Source organism: Larus michahellis, chromosome 1, assembly GCF_964199755.1.
Source record: "Larus michahellis chromosome 1, bLarMic1.1, whole genome shotgun sequence".
NCBI lineage: Eukaryota > Metazoa > Chordata > Aves > Charadriiformes > Laridae > Larus > Larus michahellis.
In genome coordinates, this window is record NC_133896.1 from 215,583,523 (window position 1) to 215,600,918 (window position 17,396).

General features: G+C 47.6%; 1 protein-coding gene across 12 annotated transcripts in view; it reads left to right on the forward strand.

Moving 5' to 3' along the window:
• Positions 1-17,396, forward strand: part of GDPD5 (glycerophosphodiester phosphodiesterase domain containing 5) — a 194,293-nt gene that overhangs the window by 32,126 nt on the left and 144,771 nt on the right. The window contains exon 1 of one of the 12 annotated variants that reach the window (XM_074572297.1): positions 9,160-9,476. The exons of 9 other annotated variants lie outside the window; for them this stretch is intronic. The gene's annotated coding sequence lies outside the window, so the exon portion shown is untranslated. Of the gene's footprint in view, positions 1-9,159; positions 9,477-17,396 lie in introns of those variants that run through there. 2 more of the 12 variants (XR_012585200.1, XM_074572292.1) reach the window with 2 other exon arrangements.

A 17,396-nucleotide genomic window follows, 5' to 3' on the forward strand; every position in this document is an offset into this window, starting at 1 on the left:
CTTCATCCCTAAGTAAAACCATCCCAGTTCTCTGCTGGCCTCCCGCAGCACGCTGGCGTGAGCCGGGTGCCTTCGAGGTGACAGCTGTGGGGTGGCCCGGCTGCCTGTGTTGCTCTGGTTGATCTGCACTAATGCACTGTTTGTGGAGTCAAGCCTGTTTTGCTAATAATAGTCAGCTTTGTGGGAGATAAGCACCAGACTGACCTTATCTGTGTCCATCACGTTTGGCCCAAGGGGAGCTTATTAGCTTGTGTTTCGTACTCTGGTGTGTGTGTATAAAATAAGGAGGGAAAATACAGGTTTTTAAACTATCAGAGGAGCCTTTGGAAGGGAAGGACTGCCTAAAGAAACCCACGGGTGTGCGTGGTGTATCTGGATGCAACTCTGAAATGTTGTGGTGGTGGGTTGTGCTGTCCCAGTTCCCCCTGAGACTTTCCTAACCCTTTGGGATGGGGGACAGTCAGTGACGTTGCATGTGCCTGGCCTTCCTCCAGCCCGATTCCCTGCATCTCCTGGGACCTCAAGGAAGAAACGAATCTGTGCTTTTGGGGCTGTGTTAGACAAAATGGAGGATAACCAAACCCCTTGTCTTTTTAGGCTGCTCTGCAGCAGGGGCTGCAGCGTAGGGTGCAGGAGCCCCGTTCATTTGAAGCAGGAATGATCCTGCGTGTTTTTCTACATTGATCCCTGTGAGATGAGTAGGAGTCCCTGTGGATGCACAGTTGGGTGGATGGAGGGGCAGAAACTCAGGATTCAGCCTCTGTGCATGTGTGTGACCACACGCTAAAACCTTGGGAATGCCATGCATCGGTCGTTCTTTAGCCCCTTCATGGCGAAGAGCCGATGCTCAGCATCCAAAGTGAGTGCCCAAAACTAGACACTGGTGTTGAATTCTCATTAACAGCTCTCTACAGATCTCTCACCTCCTCTTCTAAGTGCTTGCAGTTTAAAAAGCAGTCTAGAAATCCTGACTCTGCTTCATGTGTTCTTTCAGCGCCTCTGCCTTCTGGATATGAATTCAGCATGAAACGATGCTTTTTCAGATGCTTCAAAAGCTGCCTACAGAAATACGGGGAGGAAAGCTAACAGGAGGGCAAACTTTCTGAGGGATGAGAGAGTGTTTGTTTCTGCCTTTCCTTTGGTGGAAAAGGCTCAGAGTGTGTTTATAAAGCTGTGCCTTGGTTTTATTAACTAGCAGAGTCAGATGTCTCCCAGGCTGGTGGTATCTAACTCTTCTCCTGTCCTAGGCATTTGGATAAAAAAAAAATAATGTTTGGAAAGATTACAGCAAAGAAAGACGCTAATGAATGTTCATCAGGAATAACTGTTTTATTCCTTGGTGTACTTGCATTTCTGTTATCTTGTTATGCCTCTGTTTATTCCTGGAGCAGCAGAAGGTCATGGTGACATGCATTAACATGCCAGCCGTTGTCTGTCTTGGTCACACAGTGGCAGTCCTTGTAGGCTGTTGCCTGAGGAGTCCATCATTGCCAAATACCACTGTGACAGCGGCGGTGCCTTTCTGGCAGAGTAAATTTTGCAAGGATCTTGTGTGGTGCCTCTTGTGAGAGTCAGCCACCAGGTTCTTATTAAGAAGAAATACTTTGCTGTGAGGGTGGTGAGCCCCTGGCCCAGGTTGCCCAGAGAAAAGCTGTGGCTGCCCCATCCCTGGAGGGGTTCAAGGCCACGTTGGATGGGGCTTGGAGCAACCTGGGCTGGTGGGAGGTGTCCCTGCCCAGGGCAGGGGGGTGGAACTGGATGGTCTTTAAGGTCCCTTCCAACCCAAACCATTCTATGATGCTGTGGACTGGTGTTGGTCCAGGGGTGCCTTGGAAAGCATTGATCTGCACTCCTCAAGGTGTTTCTTGAATGCTTGGGCTGACATGAGACTTGAATCCTGGTCTGTTATTTGTGGCAGAAGCTCTGTGAGCTCTTAGAATTGAGGAGGTTTTTTTTTTTTAACCCTGTGAATGGAAAAGGTGGGGGTGGCAATACAGAATGCAAAGTACAGGTGGTGTCACACTTGATGTCATCTGCTGCCCCAGATGGGGAGGATGGTGGGAAGGGGCTGTGATGGCTTGACAAGAGGTGGCATGTGTGCAACCACCACATTGTATGGCCGACTGGCTCCTCAAAGCAGTGGCTGAGCTGTAAATGCCTGACTTCAAGTTATGGGTCAGGCGAGGGCACTGTTTACATCCTGTAATTAACATCTGTGCAGTTAATCACCGGGGCTGGCAGACCCGGAGACGCTGGATTGGAGTCCTGCTCTCCGTTGTGGTTGGATCCCTGTCCCAGAGACGACAGGAGGCTAATAACAAAGATGTGTCAACTTGGACTGTCTGTGCTAATTTATCCTCCTCCCCCTTCCAGCGTATGTTTGCAGCATATAAATCAACATCTCTATAAATCAGGGCTTTGACTTTAATTTCTTCCTCCTTTTTGGCCTCTCGGAAAACAGGGTTTATACAACTGTGCAGTTTTTCTTTTTTAGCACATGAACCTGTGGGGCAGATTAAAGAAAACTTAGCCGAGGCAGAATGTTGAACACAGCATTTCTGTGCAAGCTGGTGCTTGGTGGGACATCGGAGCTGCTCGGAGGAAGCCAAGCTGAGACCTTGATAGGTTGCACAACCATTTCTTTGCTTCTTGGAGACTTGTCTATCTCACTATTATGTGTAAGTGAAAAGCTAATATCATAGAATCATAGAAGGGTTAGGGTTGGAAGGGACCTTAAAGACCACCCAGTTCCACCCCCCTGCCCTGGGCAGGGACACCTCCCACTAGACCAGGTTGCTCCAAGCCTCATCCAACGTGGCCTTGAACCCCTCCAGGGATGGGGCAGCCACAGCTTCTCTGGGCAACCTATTGCAGTGTCTCACCACCCTCACAGGAAAGAATTTCTTCCTAATATCTCATCTCAATCTCCCCTCTTTCAGTCTAAAACTGTCTCCCCTCATCCTATGGTGTCCCTCCCCAGCTTTCCTGCAGGCCCCCTTTAGGTACTGGGGGCAGTATGTTGGCAGATAACTGTGCTCTGAAATATGCTAATAGCAGGCTGGAGTGATTAACCTTGCAAGGCAGGAAATGTTTGTGATGTATTGATTTCCACCACCACCACTCTCTAACGCTGCAGAAAAAGGTGATTGTCCCTCCCTGATTTAATGCAAACTGCAGAGGAGGCATTTATTGTTTAGAATGGAGAAAGCAGTAGGAAATTTGGAAGTGAGGATGATGACTTGTGATCTCCTCTTCCATTGTGTCCACTGCAGAACGTGGATGTGAGATGTTCGTGGGCTCCCTAATTCCCCTGTGAATCCCAGCCACTGTTAAGTGCAACCGGCTACTCTCTCAGCAGCTGGTCTGTCTTTGCTGTGAAAATGACTTTGCTTCTAGGAAGGTTTAAGCCCTACTTTGTGTGACCTGCCTTTCTCCTTTTGATTGATCGGTATTAGCTCGCCTCGGAGGTGAAGAGAAATCCATATGCTCTCTTTCATCTCCCTCTAAGCCGTGTATAAAGACTTTAATTCTGAATCTAAAAAAGGCTAGAGGTGGTGAGGAATAAAATACAGCTTTCCTAGCAGATAGTGAAGTGACCTTCTTGTTAAAACCTGAGGCGGTTAAGACTCCTAAAACAGCTAGGTCTGTAAGAGTAGAGACACAGTTAATTAACATTTATCTAAATATGCTAAGGAGCTACTTTACATCCTTATCTCCCTGAAAACGTTAGGGAAGGGTTGGTCTCCCAAAGTGGTGAGGAAGCAGCAGGTTCTGGTCCAGAATCTGTGTGGTAGGATGGTGTTGAAGCCACTTGTGAGAGTCATGCTTGAAGAGCGAGCTCCAGGGAAAAGGGGGGGGGATGTGACTGTCCCCACTGAAGATGGTACAGAGCATCCCTGGAACTGGTGGTTGGTAGCTTGGGGTATGTGTTTTTTTGGGATGATGCCCCAAAAGTAGGGCCTGCGCATTAGTGCATGAGCCCATAGATATTCAATGCATTAATAAAAGCTTCTCTGGAAAAGGCCAGGAGAGGATCCCGACTCAGTCATGGAGGAAGAGGAAGGTTGGCTGAGAAGCTACGTCTTTCCCAGCTAACTAGTTACATTACCAGCATGAGATTGCTGGAAGAGAGGCCAGGGGTGATATGGAAGAAGGGAGAAGTGCCCAGCCCTTTGGGCCAGATTGTGATGGGCTCGTAGCTCTGATTGGCACCTACCTTTCCCTTTTTGAATCTGGTGTGTGGCTGTTGGGATTTCCTGAAATTCCCAGTCTGGAGTCCACAGCAACCTGAGAACTTCTGCCTTCAGTAAAAGCTTTGCCTTCAGCGATGGAGAAAAGCTTGAGGACACAAGTAGAGCAGAGTGACCCAAGCTACCAGCAGTGCTCTGTTCAGCAGGCAGCACAGCTTTTTATGTTGGATTTCCCGCACAATTGCGGTGCCTTTCCTAGAGGAACAGTTGCCATGTTCATCAGCATGAACTCGGGTTTGTCTGCCTCCCTGGTTGTTTTGAGCGGACTGTTCCTACTGCTGTTACAAGAAAAAAAAAACAAACCCTTTGAGTTATTGAGGTGCACTTCTACCACTCTGCAGCAAATAAAACTAAACTGGTTGTCCCTCTCTGCTGGGCCCTCTGCAAACCCATGGGGAAAGACTCCTTGCAAAGAGCAGAGAGCCTATGAGTGACCTGATGTAGACTGAGTGGGTGAGTAGGTGGGTCCAGGAGCTGTTGTGAAGCTGTGCTGAGGGCTGCTAAGGGTAGAAAATGGCGCAGGCAGAAATCCTGCCTGGTTTTGATGCTGCCAAGCACGTGTTTCACAAACACAGTGCAGTGTCAGAGGCAAGAACTGTGTTCTTTGAGCAGTTCCAGTTGGTATGAATTAATGAATGTCTCTACTTCTTCTCTTGGTGGATCTACCACCATCTCCTTGGCAGTGGTGTGTATTTATTTCTTTCAAATATCTGCTTTGTGACTGGCCGCACCAAGACTCAAGCCATCTACTTCATTTGTCAGGCTATAGCACTCTCTGATCCCCCATGTGGTGTTTGCTGTGTCCAAAACACTTAACTGCTTTATGTGCCACTCTTTTCCCCTTCCAGTCTTCTTTATACACAAGTTGGGTATCTTAAATTCCTCCAAACCAAAGAATATCGATGTAGAGTTAAATGTCTTTATTGTCTAACCCCTGGTGGGGACAGATCTCCATGGGAGCACCATGCTGCACATCTCAGAGGTGTCCATGTGGTGCTTGATTCCTTGCAGGGGGAACTACCTGGTCCCCGATTAGAGCATCTCATCAGCTGCAATGCATTGACTTGCTCAGAGCTGGCTTGAGATCGTGGTGCACCAGCACAGGTGTGCGTGAAAGCAGGGGTAGCAGTGTCCTGACAGCAACCTTGAAGGACCTCCTAAACCCTTGTATCCTTGTGAAGAGCAGCCAGCAGCTGCCAACAAATCTGATGGGAGTTGGCTGGTTAAGTTATATGTCCAAACGGGCTTGGCAGGGGGCCGGCAGGGTGCTGCTGAGGACAAATATTTTTGAGTGGTAAAGTATTCCCAAGCTCCCTGTCCCTATGCTATTCCTGTAGCAGTGGTTCAGATGAGGGCAGACCTTGTGAGCTCTTCTAAACATCTGCTCATGATCTAAAACCAAAACAACAGAGGCATAATGTGCTTGGTGACTCGCCATCCTGGAGCTGAGAGCTCTCTTCCTCTTGGTTTGAGTAGGAATGCTGTTGATGGACAAGGTAGGTGGCTCACCTGGGATGTGGGAGGAAGACAACACAAGTTTGAAAGTCTTGCACATCCCAGGTACCTGTCTAAACCCTTGGGCTATTTACAGGCTGGTTTTGGTGGGAAGGATGATGCTTTATTTACCATCTCAGCTCATTCTTGTGTAGGGTGGGAGAGGGAGCTTTTTGTAAGCTGCATCCCATGAAGCTTAATTCCATGATTGTTTAACTGCAGTGCTGGCATGTTTCCCTGCCTGCTCTGACTGCAGCCCTACAGGAAAGGCATGGGGGAGTGAATGATCCAGGTGGTGTATGAATGCTGCAGGAGAGGCTGGGGAGAAAGGAGTGCTCATCTGGCAGGTTGTGCTTTAGGTGTCTGCACAGGTGGAGATGAAGAGGGTACCAAATCCTCTGTCTGCTGGAAGGTTACTTAGATGCTCAGGAGGCTGGAAGAACCTCAAATACCGGGTATCTAATTCTTGTTTATTTAAACATCAAAATTATACCAGCGATGCCTCCAGAGCCCAGGGTAGCGGCATCTGTTAATGAGGAGTGAGAGCTCTAAGGACTTGTGGTGGTTCACCTGCTGTCCTTTAGGAGGAAACCAATCTTTCCTTAATCAACATTGATAGAGAGGCTCTTTAAATTGGAGTTACCGGATTCCTAGTAAATTGGGTTTTTTTCCCCCCTCTGTTTTCTTACAACACAATCCCTGAACAGTCTTTAGGTCTGGACTACATCTTTCTGCCCAACATCCCTGTGATGCTGATAATCCTTCTCTGCTTTACATCCCTTCACCCCCGAATATTTATGTGCATATAAACAGAGGAGCAACAAATTTGACTTGCTACCACAGGGATCCGCGACCATTTCAAATGTAAACTCGGCTTAGCTCTCAGTTCTCTCTGACTCTGCATGACTGTCTTTCCACATAATAAATTACCAGCATTTATTGGTCTTTTGACATATAGGTTTCCCAAGGGAAAGGAAGGAGACTGGCTGAACAAAGCCTTCTCTATAATCAGAGTTTGCAGTAGGCTTTGGACAGAAATTGCAATTGCTGGCCAGTACAGCAAGGATTTTATGGCTCTATCTGTAACTGCATTTATGCCAAGCAGGGGATTTGGGAGGTATATCTATAATACACCTTAGACTGTATTGTTAAGAGATTAATGTCTATAATAAATGGTAGTATTTGCATGTCAAGAACTGATGAGAAACCAGGGCGTTTCTGGGAATGCATCATGGGACAGAGTTCTAGAAGCTTGTTTCTCCTGCTGGGATGTGAGACTGTCCATGCCGCTCATGTTCCCACCGCTTGAAAATTGACAGGCAACTTCTGCCCGCTGTGGGCACCGTGTGCCTTTATGCTAGTGCTGGAAAAGGGCTGAGATTTGGAGCCATTTGAAAACTGCTAGGTTTGGTGCTTCTCTCCTTCTCCCATTTTTTTTTTTTGTCTGGCTGAAATAAGCCAGGAACATCCAATAACCTCCACCCAAGCACTGCTCCAACAGCTCCAGTTGGGACCTCATTGGCAAAAGCCAGCTGCATTGTGTGCCTTGTGACTGTGTAAAATGAGCTGGATCTTTGGTTGATGTAAGATGAGTAGCTCTTGTTTCTTGCTTGCATTTGTTCTATATCACCTTGTGCTGATGCAGCTCGGTGCTTTAATGAAAATCTTTTGCAAGAAGACATCTCCAGGACTCATCTAACTTAAGCTAATGGTTAACCCAATTGTAGAATGGTTTAGGTTGGAAGGGATTTGAAGACCATCTAGTCCAACCCCCTGCCCTGGGCAGGGACACCTCCCACCAGACCAGGTTGCTCCAAGCCCCGTCCAACCTGGCCTTGAACCCCTCCAGGGATGGGGCAGCCACAGCTTCTCTGGGCAACCTGGGCCAGGGGCTCACCACCCTCACAGCCAAGAATTTCTGCCCGAGATCTCATCTAAATCTCCCCTCTTGCAGTGGAAACCCCTTCCCCCTGGTCCCATGGCTCCCCTCCCCCATCCAGAGTCCCTCCCCAGCTTTCCTGGAGCCCCTTGAGGGACTGGAAGGGGCTCCAAGGTCTCCGTGGAGCCTTCTCTTCTCCAGGCTGAACCCCCCAACTCTCTCATCCCGTCCTCCCAGCAGAGGGGCTCCAGCCCTCCCATCATCTCCGGGGCCTCCTCTGGCCCCACTCCAGCAGCTCCGTGTCTCTCCTGTGCTGAGGCCCCAGAGCTGGAGGCAGCACTGCAGGGGGGTCTCCCCCGAGCGGAGCAGAGGGGCAGAATCCCCCCCCTCGCCCTGCTGCCCACGCTGCTGGGGATGCAGCCCAGGCTGCGGGGGGGTTTCTGGGCTGCCAGTGCACATTGACGGCTCATGTTGTCTCGTGTCTTTGTGAGATCAGATGAATTTTTTTTCCCTGAAAGACTTTCTCCTATAGAAGATTGTCTGGGATTGCATGGGAAGAAGACTTCTCATGAATCCTGTTAAAGATTACTCTCAATTTTTGCAAGTGCACAGGAAATGTGAACTTTCTGAGACAGAAAGTACTGTAGCGTGAGCCTTGCATGAATGCCACTGGTTCCACTTTAGCTCTGGTTGCGGTAACTGGTCTGACTGGACTCCGTCCTGCTGGGGCAAGAAGTGGATGAAGGCCAGTGACTTTCCAGCAGACTGACCTTGCAGAAGGTCAGTGTTTCTCGGGTAGGTAGTCCAGCACGAAGATCTGGTTTGAGAGCTTCAACTTGCATAATAAGAGTGAGACTTCCTCCAGTGGAGGAGTTGCTGAGTAAAACTCTTCCTGTTCTGGCTGGCTGTTCCTCTCCTCTGGTATTTTCCTTGCACCTTTGTCTTGTTGCACCTGGAGAGTGGATGGCTTTCTCATGGATCTTGGTCAGAGAAGACACTGCTGTCTGTGGCTGTCCAGTTGTAGTCAAGCCAGTGTGTCCCTCACCTCAATGGCTTTGTCCCTGCCTTCCTTCCCATCTTGGAGGCTGGTTTTGAGCGAGGCTTTATGAAGGCATCTCACCTTCCGTCTGCCCTGGAAGACACTGCTGTTCCCCATGCTACGTGTAGCAGAACTAAGGCAGGTGCTGGCAGGGAGTCTGGTGGGGAATACTTCTGGCATGAGAGCTGAATCCAGGATCTTCGGAGAACCCTGCCCGTCCTGACTTCATCTGCTGCTAGACCGGGTGGTTGTGGTCTTTTAGCCTGGGCAGGAGGAGGATTGTCCCTGCCTTGCAAACGGCCTGCACAGAGCAGCTTGCGTGTGGAAGAGGCATTGCTGCAGAAATTTTGGCAGGGCTCCTGCTCATCTCTTGTGCTTGTGGAGCAGCAATAGCAGCTGCCTCGTGCCCTCTCCCAGCCAGGAGGGAGAAGTAGGTCAGAATTTGCATTCTGTGCTCGGCTTCTCTGCATAACTTGCACACTTTTCTATTTTTTTATGTCCTCTTTTTAAACGAGCTGTTCCTGCATGTGCGTGTTCCTTGGGCTCCCCTGAATCAGAGGGTGAAGACTTAAATTCGGATGTATAATTGGGCTTTAATGTCTGTCTTCCCTCCAAGAGCACTTCTGGGAGACTCCTCAGGCTCCAAAGGGCTGATCCCAGCATGTAAAAATCTGAAATAAATGCTTGGGGCAGTGTCTTCAATTTTTGGCTGTTGTATTGTCTGGCTCAGGATTTAAATTTTCTCCTGTAGCTCTCTTTTTGCATGACAAGAGCGAGTAATTGGGATGAAATCATCCGTGCTGCAAATGTGATGGTGAGATTTCTTTTCGGCGCTGTTCTGTGTGTGGGTTTTTTTTTCAGGTTTTTTTTTTGTGGCTGGTTTGCAATGTCCTGATGGGGCGGGGTGGGGGGGGGGAAATGAAAAAGAGATGGAGCGCGGCAGGCTCGTGGCAGCCGGAGAAGCATCCGAGCGTTGCTGAAGCGCTGCAGGGCAGTCAAAGGATCGTTTTGTGGCGGTTTTGTGCACGGTGAGGAAGAAGAGCTTCGTTGCAATCAGTGCCCTGAAATAACAGAGGTGCCAGATGAGGTCTGGTGTGATGGGGCATCCCGTGCAGAGGCTGGGACAGGAGAGCGGGGCTGGCTGCTGGGCTGCGTGGTGGGGAGCATCCTTGCCTGAATCTGTAGGTTTTAAGGTGTGAAATGGCACCATCCATCGGCATGTCTCTTTCCACCCCCCGTCCCCCCAAAATTTTCAGACGTATAGGTGGGTCTGTGTTACTCCTCATAGCAGGATGGCAATTTGTCCTGTGGTTTGGGGAATGGTGGGGTCTCTTTTTAGGATTTCTGGGTCTCATTGCCATTTCTCGTCCCCAGTTGAGAAAACAAGCTTGTTTCCTGTGCGATTCAGCATCTCCAGCAGATTTATTTTTTTTGTCAGTAATCTGGCAAAAAGGGGCATTTAACATCCTGAAGTTGGGTGATTATTTTTCTTTACAGTGGAGGGTTTCAACCTATGAAGGAAAGAAAAACCTGATTCTGGTCTGTCTTCATCTGTGTAGGTGACTTTTGCCGTGGGCTTTTGTGTTTCTATTCTCTAGAAGCCTATTTGCTTTTTTTTGTTGGTCTGAAATATAAAGCAAACTGTGTAGTCTGAAGACAGGTATATGGGTAAAAGTGATAGAAACTATATTAATGTGACATGATTATTGGCCTAATGGGTTTTTCTCTATATTTTTTTTAAGTAGGGATAATATTTCACTCAGACTTTTGCTCTGTGTTTTTTTGTAGCGTGTACACACATCTAGCCAAAAATAATTTCTTTTTTTTCTTTTTCCAAGGAAGCTTTGGGGTGGCTTACCTGGTGTATCTGCTCTACGCAGGTGAAACTGTAACCTGAATCTGTCTAAGGCTTGTGCAAATAGCAGGGCATGTCATGTCTGTTCCCATTTGTGCCTTCTTCACGAAGGTTTAGCTGCCAAAAAGTGTCGGCAGCTTTGAGACACCTCTGCACAGGAATGACCTTTTGAGAGCTGAACTCTTTCCCCATCCTGCCCCGCTGTTTGAGCTCTCTCCTTCGGGGCTTTCACATGTTCAAACATTGATAGTAGGAAGGATGCTTAAGAGAAAATATAAGATAGTCTGAGCCTTTTTAAAGGGTTGGAAGAACTTAATTTGAGGGTTGGTTTGGGAATTGCAATGAAAGCACCTTTGATTTCTTTTTGTTCCCTCTCGTACCTGCCGTTCGCATTAATCCATACGGTTGTCCTATTGTTCCCTTCGGGTATTAGGTTTTTAATTGTGCTGTTGTGTTTAAAAGCAGTGCTGAGAACCGCTTTTGAGTTGCGTGGCACGTGGGCGTATAAAAGATCATCTGGGGAGGTGTTGCAATAAGGGGCTATTGTCTTTCTGTTTGGAATACCCTTGGAGACGAAACGCATCCTGCACGTGTGTGTGCATGAACGTTGCTAATCCTCCCCACCCAGAGCACTCAACTGTCACGATTTATACAGACTTCTAAGGTTTTGTGGCAGTAATACACCTCCTCCATCATGTATTCCTGTTTCTGGAGCGAGTCCAGAGAAGGGCACCGGAGCTGGTGAGGGGTCTGGAGCACAAGTCTGGTGAGGAGCCGCTGAGGGAGCTGGGGGTGTTCAGCCTGGAGAAAAGGAGGCTGAGGGGAGACCTTCTCGCTCTCTGCAACTCCCTGAAAGGAGGGTGTAGCCAGGGGGGGTCGGTCTCTTCTCCCAAGGAACAGGCCATGGGACACGAGGAAGTGACCTCAAGTTGCCCCAGGGGAGGTTTAGGATGGATATTAGGAAAAATCTCTTCACTGAAAGGCCTGCCAAGCATTGGAAGAGGCTGCCCAGGGCAGTGGTGGAGTCGCCATCCCTGGAGGGATTTAAAAGATAGACACACGTGGTGCTGAGGGATGTGAGTTAGTGGTGGCTTTGTCAGTGTTAGGTTGATGGTTGGACTAGATTATCTGAAAGGGCCCTTCCAACCTAAATGATTCTATGATTCCAGCAAACAAAGAGGGGAATCGCATTCTGGTTTTGCGACCGTGGGATATGGCTCTAGTCCCTGGATGATACTGCAGTCACACGAGAGGGCTGTGAAGATCTTGTTACCTTCTGCTGAACACCCCTGTCTCCATAAAGTGCTTTTCTCTGTGTGTTGTGCTGCATTTGACCCTCCCTTCACCTCCAGGTGTGGTTCAAATAAAGCAGTATTATTCTGAAGTCTTAAACTTCTCTGTTCAGCTGCCGAAGTCCAAGTGATATTTGTACTTTGGGCAGGCATCTCAGTGAATAGCCTGCTCTATGTGCGCTCAATAGTACACAGATCGCTGCAAAGAATAGCTCAATGGCTGCTGGATCTAGGCATGAATCTGCCATCCTTTGCCTAGATCTGGAATTCTCTTCTCTGCGTTGCACGGATAGTGACCGGCAAAATGAGCTGTTGTGCAGGTAAAGTCTTGGCCACCTCTTGTTTCCAAATTGTGTTAGTTAAACCATCCTTTGAGAAGAATTTCAAAGCCCAACAAGATTAAAATATATAATGAGTTTATTCTGCCTCCAGGACCTGATTTTTAGCAGGAAATCAATGGTGAGCTTTGGCTTTCTTGTGCAGTCTTGTCTTGCAAGTAGAGGGACAATGAATGGATATTGGTTCAGTTCCAAGTAGGCAGTAACTGCAGCTGGAAATCCTTTCAGCTAATAAACTGTGTTGTACCTTAAAGCAAAAATTCAGGACTGTCATGGTACAAAGACAGAGACTATCTTGAGTACAACTTGAATCCAGCCTGGCCTTGAACACTTCCAGGGAGGGGGCATTGACAGCTTCCCTGGGCAACCTGTTCCAGTGCCTCACCACCCTCACAGCCAAGAATGCTGGCCTGAGATCCAATCTAAATCTCCCCTCCTTCAGTTTGAGGCTGTTACCCCGTGTCCTATCATTACAATCCCTCATCCAGAGTCCCTCCCCATCCTTCCTGTAGGCCCCCTTTAGGGACTGGAAGGGGCTCTAAGGTCTCCGCGGAGCCTTCTCTTCTCCAGGCTGAACAACCCCAACTCTCTCAGCCTGTCCTTACAGCAGAGGGGCTCCAGCCCTCGGATCATCTCAAACTTCTTGCCAAGAATACTGACTGTCTTAAAAGCTCTCATTTTTTATATGCTTCTGACAAGCTGGAGATGTGGCAGGAGAGTTACCTGTCACAGTGGTGACAAAGGTTAATGCAATAAAGCTGGTAGGGGGGAGGGATGACACTTTTTTTTTCCCTGAAGTTAAATGCAAGCGTGTTTTGTTTAAATGGCATTGTTGATGTTTGCACTGTCTGGTGTTAGCTCTGGATCTGCTGGGGTTGATCCTGTACCTGCTTTTCTCCCATTTGATGAAGTGGTCAGCTCTAACAGATTGTTTAGGTTTTATTTTGGGGCAAACTAGATGATCCAGTTGGCTCTGCAGCCTTCAATGTGGTACATGAGAGGCTTGAAACTTGTGTGTGCCACTTGCTGAACTCTCCTGAAATAAAAAATCAGGCTTATTCTGATGTCTAAAAAAGTCATCTTGTCGTGGTTGGTTGATTTCTAGGGTGTGTAGGGAAAAGCTGGGGCTACCAAGCAACAAAGGTACTGGTTCTGAAACCTAGCATGGAATATGGCAGATCCAAGATCTTAATGGTTGGGGTGGGAGGGGGGCGAAGAAGTAACTTGCAAGTATAATAACTGTAATAATGCCCTCTTTTGGGTGGGTTGTAGAGGAAGGTTGTAAACTTTGTGTCTCCCTGCTACATCTTAGGTGCTTATGAGCGTGTTAGATCTTTTCCTTCTTGGGCTTTGTTTCAATCACTTCCACTTGATAGCTTGAGTGGGAGGGGAAAAGAGAAAATCCTATGTATGGCTAAGTTCAAGCTCTTTCTGTAAGAGTAAAGAGTGGCAAGAGTGTATTATTTCATTAAATACACTCTGGCTGTAATGAAGGACTTGGTGATTTGTTGTCTCGTCTGTTCTCTGATCTGCTCTGTGTGCTCCACTCTTTCCTCCAGCGATACCTGTGGATTCTGGTAGGGGGCTGGAGCTGATGTTCTGAGGATGCCACTCTGTGTGTGTGTGTGTGTGTGTTTTGCTCATCCTAAAGTAATGTTGATAATGGGAGGAAGCTTTGAAGATTAGGGATACTGGCCCTTGCAAGGTGCATAAGTTCATAGCCACTTAATTCACTCCCTTTAAAAATAATAAATAAGAAAAATATTTAAATAAAATCCCCAAATCTCCATTCTTCTCTCCCTATGTTGACAGCAAAGAATTAAAATGGTGCCATCTGTGCTTAAAACCCTCAACACTTTCTGTGAGAGCCTCACTGTGCTGTTCCAGGATGGACGATGTCATTTGGTCTGTAGAAGAGGTCTCTTGGGAAAGACAACACAAGCTGTAGGGAGTTCAGTTGTGATGATAACATCTGTTATCATCACAGTGAAGCCTTTGCATCCTTTCCAAGCAAGCCTGGGAGATTCCATTACTTTGCATCTTGTCTAGTTCCTGAAGTCTCTGAACGAAGGACCAGGATCTGGGGATGGTGATGGGGAAGCTGGTGGCATAGGGTTGGGATTTACCAGCCGAGGGTCATGTCAACTCTTTTGATCTTGCTACAGAAAAAAGTAAAACCCATTTCCATGTATTCCAGGTGTCTGAAATCCAGTATGTTCTCCCCCATGCTACTTTTCCTTAACAGGTGGTGTGACCTTAGTGGTGTAACCACTGAGTTTGTTCCTATCTGAAAGCCAGGCAGCTTCCTTATATTTTGGAAACTTTTTCCATAGATAAATGTGGAAGTATTGGTTCATGGTAGGGAGAGATTAAAACAATGTTGTGAGTTTTAAACACATCCTGTGGCATCCAGCTGTGTTTTGACCTCTGCTGCAATAGTGGGATGGTTGGACTGATTGACCCGTGCAGGGACTTTGTAATGGGGCTTCAAGCACCCTGTTTTGTGTTGGCTGGACAGAAGGCTGGGTTTACCCTGGCTCTGGTCTGCAGACAGCAGCGTAGTGTTGAGTTGTACTCATTATCTTGAAGTTGGGTGCAATCAAGCTATGTGTGGGCTGTGGACCATGTGGAGCTCTTGGCATGACCAAACTGCCAGTAGGATTATCTCCTGCTGTGTGGTTGAAATGTTTTGGGCAAGACTGTTATGACTCTCTATGAAGCTTAAGAACTTGAGAAGAAACTTCCCTTGAACCCGGGCACGAACTCGAACATAGGAAGCTCCACTTAAACATGAGGAGGAACTTCTTTCCTGTGAGGGTGGCAGAGCCCTGGCACAGGCTGCCCAGAGAGGTGGTGGAGTCTCCGTCTCTGGAGACATTCCAAACCCGCCTGGACGCGTTCCTGTGCCACCTGCTCTGGGTGACCCTGCTCTGGCAGGGGGTTGGACTGAATGGTCTCCAGAGGTCCCTTCCAATCCCTATCATTCTGTGATTCTGTGAAGCCTATTGGGAAGGATCCCATGCTAGGGAAAGGTGCCACTTACTGAGTAGCTCATTACCAAAGAACAGTAGAGGCTCTACCATTCTCTACTTTTTCTAAACCACTTGGCTATATCTGTGATTGTTTTTCTGCCTGGTGGCCAACCACCAAGGTTGGGCTTGTCAAATTTGTAGATCTGTTATAGTAAATAGCCTGGGTTTTCATGTGCAGGTTTGAAAAAAAAAAAAAAAGGCTTTGACATGTCAGTTTAGTTAAGGTGAAAGCCCAAGGGCTTTCAGGAGTCTACATTTAAAATGTTTACTTTGAGCTCAAGGAGATATTTAAGAGAAATCGCGCTTACTTCCCCATAAAACCTCAACAACCTGTTGCAGAGAGGGCTCTTGAGCTTGGGTGTGCTGAGCAAGCTGCATATGCTGGGTTCAAACCTGTGGGCTGAACAAGTGCTGGGTGGCAAAGATGCTTCTCCAGCTTGGGGAACAAAACCTTATTAAGCTGTGAAAAGAAACGCGAACAGCCCATTGAAAGACGCAGCTAGACGAGACACGGAGCTGCCTCCATGTTTTCACTCCAGAGGGATGCTGTGAAACCAAACAGATTGAGGACTGAAGCGTAGGTGGTGTGTGAAGAAGGCACTTGCGTAATGTCACCGGAATAGAAATGGGTGCGTGATGCTCTTGCTTTCATCCGCGCGGCTGGAAGCAGGTGGTATCAGCTGCTTGCAAAAAAAGGGAAGGTTTTAACAGGTTTCAGTCAGTCAATACTAAATGGAACAAGAAAGGAGAAAAAGTGAGGTTCTCAAGGGCTTGGCAGAAGATTGAACAGCCAACAACTCTGTTTGAAAACGCCTAGGATCAGAGTGGATTCTACATGATATTGGTAATATTGGGACAGTGTGTTTTCTAGCCCAGTGAAAATGTTATCGCCCTCTTTTAAGTACTACTGAGGAAGATCCAAGCTAAGGGATGAGGACTTTATTACCTAAAGGCTCACAGGCTACTCAATAGCTTGCAATTGCTGTGCTGCTAAAGAGAGAAAAAGGCATTCTTGGAAAGCAGCATGATCCATAAACCCCAACTTGCTGGAATATGTAGAATTGCTTAAAAAGCTAAAAGTTAATAGCCAGGATTAAAGAGAAGATGGTGATTTACAGCAGTTTGGCCAACATTGCTAGCTTGAGGGGTTTATGCTGGAAAAGATATTTCCATCCTGACCAGCCGCACTCTTTTGGAGTTTATATGTTGGCTGTAAACCTCGGGCTGTTTCAAAACTTGGTAGAGTGATTAGTTTCTCTAATGGAAACATCCATTTAGAAAGGGAGGAAAAAAGGAAAATACTAAATTCTCCTGAGTCCTCCTTCCAAGTCGCTTCTGAACACAGCGTGAGTGGTGGTCATTTTTTTTTTTTTTTTTCCCAGGTCACTGGGTTGTACTTGGCCAAGCCAGGAGGCAGAGACACCTCTCCAAAACTTTCTTGTATGGAAGCTGCTTGAGCACTTCCTTGCTTCTCTGCAGTGCCTTGATGTATGGGAGAAAAATTGGCATGAGTTTGGTGAAGGAAATGCAATATCTCTGGGCTTTCAAGTTCCTGAAAAGTCTCTTTTTCACGTTGGCTAGTAAGCAATAGCTTGTTCTATTTGCTTCCTGTGTTTTCACGGAATCAGGGAATGGTTTGGGTGGAAGGGACCTTCAAAGGCCATCTAGTCCAACCCCCCTGCAATAAGCAGGGACATCTTCAACTAGACCAGGTTGCTCAGAGCCTCGTCCAACCCGGCCTGGAATGTTTCCAGGGATGGGGCATCTCCCACCTCTCTGGGCAACCTGGGCCAGTGTCTCACCACCCTCATGGTACTTATAATACTTGGAGATGGCAGCTCTCAGTGCATGGGTATGCCTTGCTCATCAATGTTCTTGCACAATGTAGTTGCCACCAGTGTGTCAGTGGCAGCTCTGGGCAGGAGGCAGCCTAGGACTGGTCACACTGGTCCTACCGGTGCAATGGGCAACATAGTCTAGCTGTGTTTTCTGCGGAACAGGACTGTGTTTTGCCTTGATTGATGAGATGAGGAAATTAAGGCTTACAAGCATGTATACAGAGCTATAGGGCCCCAGTGTTCTCAATTCATGCTTGAAATGAGTTAAATGATTTTGGTTCAGCTTGTTCTCTTCTGTGAGAATGCTCTTTTTCTAACTGAACTTGGCTTAGAAAACATGGATCCTGGCTACCTTGTAAGGGCAGATTTTGGGTGCTGA